This window comes from Cystoisospora suis (genome assembly GCF_002600585.1).
Source record: "Cystoisospora suis strain Wien I chromosome Unknown contig_1756, whole genome shotgun sequence".
Taxonomy (NCBI): Eukaryota; Apicomplexa; class Conoidasida; order Eucoccidiorida; family Sarcocystidae; genus Cystoisospora; species Cystoisospora suis.
The window spans coordinates 2284-6901 of NW_027154556.1; the positions used below are offsets into that span (position 1 = coordinate 2284).

Below are 4618 nucleotides of genomic sequence, written 5' to 3' on the forward strand. Positions count from 1 at the left end.
ATAGATAGAGATAGATAGATACACGATTGTCATGCAAGGAAAGTCATCTTCGTCTTCCTCATTCTTCAATCATTCATTCATCCCCTTGGCTTACCTCCCTGTCTCGTCTCCTCTTCGTTTTTCTTTTTCTTTTCTTTGTGACTCCTTTCCTGCTCTTCGCTTCATCGAAGCCTGGAGAATGAAGAAACCGAATGGATGAGGCAGTGGAATGATCGATCGATTTCTTCATTGGTGTTCATGGTGGTGGTGTGCTTGTTCTCTTCGTGGTGGAGCTAGCTAGCTAGCTACGTGGCTGGCTCCTGGCTGGAGTGCCCGGGTGAATGTGTCTAGACAGACAGAGATGGGTGTGAGATGAGGGAGGGAGGGAGGCATCTGTAGAAGAAAGGAGGGTGCAAAGAATTACCACGAGAAGAGAAAAGAAGAAGACGATCGCTCAGTCGTAGTCTCGGTGCTTTTGATCATTATAGATCTGCCGGGATGAGGACTGATAGAACGAACGGGATGATTCTTCTTAACCTTCTCGAGTGTACATACAGACAGAGATGTAGTGTGGTACGAAAGGGAGAGAGAAGATGAAAGATAGATTGCCTTCTCGAAGAACTTTGAGCCAAACAGTCTCCTTTTCCTTCGAAAACGTGTGTGTTTAGGCTCAGGGTGCAAGAGAAAGGGAGGGAGCAGTCATAGAGAAATAAGAAAGAGAAGAGAAGGGCTAGGATTCTCTATCTTTCTTCTGGATGGTGTTCATTGATAGACCAGAGCCTGTCTGTCGTGAAGAGACGGGGGGGGTGAAGAAGAAGAAAAAGAAGTCTTCTTCTCTTGTCTCTCCGGTTCCACTAGGCGTTCTCCTGCTGTGCCTCAGAGAGACAGGAAGTCGTAGACCACCTCAACTCCTCTGTCTATATATGTGTATATATATGGTACAGTTACTGTTTGCATATATAGATACATCTATATATATATATATGTATGTATAGCGTCTTCTTCTGTGGAGCGAGGGCCTGGCGAATGGTGGAGTGGAGAGAGAGAGGATGTATGTATGTCTGTAGCTAGCTAGATAGCGACCACCACTGCGACTACGTCTTGTGCTATTGCTGTTGAGTGATAATGGATGGATGGATGGGGCTTGAGGTGTATGTGCAGCGATCGATTGTATCTCTATCTATCCCCAAGGGGTTCCTCTGTTCGTGTGCTCGCAGGCAGCAAAAGAAACAGGAAAGTTTTCATACATCTGTCTATATATATCTACCCTTGTGTGTATATTTCGTCTCTCTCTCTGTCTCTCTCTCTCTCTGTCTGTCCTCGTGTAAAGTCATATGAACGTTGATCTGAGACCTTACCTTCCCTGCTTGGTCTTCTTATCGTTGTGTCTTGGGGGGCGCTGCCTTCTCGGAAGGATAGAGATAAAAGGAAGGAAAGATCGGTCAACCCATCCATCCATCCCTTAGCCTAATAAGTTTGAGTGCCACTATCACTGTTGACGACAAAGAAAAAGAAAAGGAAAAGGCAAAGAATGAATGATATGTGGATGGATGATTGATCTGTATATATATATATATATTTATGCATGCACACCTTTAGAAAGCAAGACGGTCTCTGACGTCTTTGTAGATGATAAGGCTGTCTCAGCCACAGGGGATGGATGAAGAGGATCGAAGAAAGACGAGAGAGAAACACATCATCTACATACTACATGAAATACCCTCTTCTACCCGTACTGTCTCTCTGGAGGAGTGAACTGACAAGGGGGGGTGTGCATCCCCCCTCATTCATACAGGGATGTCAAGGTACATACACCTCAAGCACAAGTGAGGGAGAAATGTAGAAGAGATGTCTCTAGAAATACTGATCTCGCTTTACAATTCTTAATCATTTCGGATAGAGAGATGCAAACGAAGGCTACGTGTATAGACCTAGAAAGACTGTCTAATGAAAACGCCTTAGCTGCTCCTGTAGGCTGAATCTCGTACATGTGAGCGAAACTGGGAATAAGCTGTGAGGTGTACATACACCATCATTCATCTTCAGTCATCATGTCCGTCACTCGATCTCCGTCGTCTAGAGAGATAAGGATGATCTATCGAGAGATCCCACACAATCTTCTACAGTGAGAGGCAACAATTTGCACCGAGAATCCTAAGAGAAGAGAAGCGATAGATGAGAGAGAAAGAGAAGGAAGAAGGAGATGAACTTCGTCAATCGACACCATAGATGTGAATGGGTGTGAAGAGATTCTCTCGGCAGTTTTTTGTCTATGTGTCTGAGAGGTAAGGACAACAGAGAGAAAGCTTCTCGATAGACGCTCAGATGATCCGCCATCAACATCTTCTAGAGAGAAAGAGAACCACGCGTCATATCGATAGCACGCAACAAAGAGGCCGACCTTTTAACGTAAAAGTAGAGAGAAAGAGAAAGACTCGTACACGGCGACCATCCCCCCCCTCGTTAGACAAATGTTCTGCACCTGTTAACTAGCGAGAGAGCTCTTCTTTCTTTCTCGTGAAGTAAGGGAGAGAGTCCTTGTTACTTTCAAACGTGAGAGACATACAGAACCCCGATAGGAAACACCCCTAACCGTGTTCTCTTTCGCTCTCTCTCCGACAGTGGGGTTGCACACCTAGAGATTTAGGGATGTCTCACAGACACGAGATAGAAAAGGTCGTGAAAGGGAGAGAGATAAAGATTCCTTTGATCTCTCTAGACAAAAGACAGACAGACAGACCGTCATGGCGAGAAGGTAGAAAGAGAAAGAAGAAGATCTAGCGATACACCACGGATTTGAGAATGGAATTGTGAAGAAGATAGCTGCAACGACCATTCACAGAGAAAGAAGAAAAGAATCGATGCTTTTCTTGCCAAGGAAAAGCAGTTAAGTCATGCATACAGACATACGTCATTTCCTGAGACGTGTCTAATTAATCCCCCTTACTAGTAATACGGTAGATCGCCACTCTTTTGCTTCCTTCATTTTCAGAGCTCTGGGTCTCTCGGATGTCATGCAACTTTCTCCAATCTTGCTCTTTCTCCTTCTTCTTCTTCTCAGCAGGATCAGCCCAGACTTCAAAGGAGATTTTATGATCTCTCCATCCTGCTGCTCATCATCCGCAGGCTCAGTCGTAAGCTTGTATATTAGACTGTATATACAGCAGTCACACACACGTATTGATATGTATGTCTATGTAGGAGAAAGAAAGGAAAAAGCATAGATATAGACAGAAGCTATTTATATGCGGATCACGTAGATGGGAGGTCTCCCTCTTCAAGAGTGCATATATGTGTTTCACGAGACATCTCATAGAGCTGGTCTTTCTTGTCTACTCTACACTTGGATGGAAGAGATAGGAGATCGATCGCATCTGGAATGTGACGATTTTCTTCTGTCTCTGAGGAGACATGAAGCATAACGAGAGAAAGGATGATACAATTCTCCCACAGGGCCAACACAACAAGTACTCGTCTCTTCTCTTGCTTCTACAACCACATAAAGAAGACATACATACACTCATGTATATATACATATATATATATAGATACTTTGATAAAGGTATACAAGGATCTATAGAAATAGAGAGGCACGTATATCTATTTCTTCTGGATGAGAATCGTGTCATTGTGTAGAGGTGGTAGCAGTAGTAGTAGGGGGAGGAGGAGTAGGAGTAATAAGAGGAGATCAACTGTGTGGCACGCGAATCGACTTCTCACCTCGAGACTCCCAGGAGATGGAGATGGTGGATGTCCGCATGACGTCTTCTACCGTATCTAGATGATTCACAGCTACGAACCGATTTACCTATGACTCGATCTAGCTTCAGCCAGTCTATCTACTTATTTATCTTGAATCTATCCATCCATCTTCAATCTATTCATCTCTTTATCTATCTTTGATCTATCCATCTGTCTATCTATCCATCTATCTATAAGCTATTTCTCTATTAATCCTTGTTCAGTACTCCTCCACGGACGGCATAAAGAGAGGGTGTTTTCTCGACGTCTCCTTGCAGATCTTTCGAAAGGGATGCAATTCTCCGTCTGCCTCCCACCCGAACTCCGTCTGTCTCTCGCTATCTCTTCCCCCTTTCTTCTCTGTATGCATTGAAGCTAATCCTACTCTCCTCTGATCTAAAGCTTCATGTCTTCATACATATGTCTAGGTGGGTCATGAAGGAGGGAGAGAAAGAGCTTTTAACCTACTAGCTTCTGAATCGACAGGCGCTCTCCATGCGCTTCTTGTGTTGTGGTGTATGTAATAGAGAAAGACAGACAAGAAGGAGAGGAGAAGAAGAAGTGACTTGGGGGTGCTTTAGAAAAAAGTTGTCGAGCACAAAGAAAAGAAAGAAGAAAAGATACATGCATGCATGTGTCATGTATCCTGTTGCTTGAAGAACGTCCGGCCGTCAGCTTGTAAGGCGAGAGGATCGGATATTTCAAGAAAATTCTCTCTTGCATGTATACCAAGGTCAGTTGTCTTCTCTCACACACCACCCGCACGCTATACAACCCGTACCGTCACCCCCACTCTCTTCTCCGGCTGTACATACACAGACAAACTGCACTCTCTCTATATGTATATATACATAAATATATATATATATATCTTCCTCTTTGTCCATGCAGATACACC

The 4618-nt window shown here is 44.0% G+C and overlaps 1 protein-coding gene across 1 annotated transcript in view; it reads left to right on the forward strand.

The window, feature by feature from the left end:
- CSUI_003900 (uncharacterized protein) overlaps positions 1-3066 on the forward strand; it is a 5348-nt gene extending 2282 nt beyond the window's left edge. Inside the window, exon 1 of the mRNA XM_068064095.1 lies at positions 1-3066. This exon is cut by the window's left edge and continues 2282 nt beyond it. The gene's annotated coding sequence lies outside the window, so the exon portion shown is untranslated.
- Positions 3067-4618: the final 1552 nt, after the last annotated feature.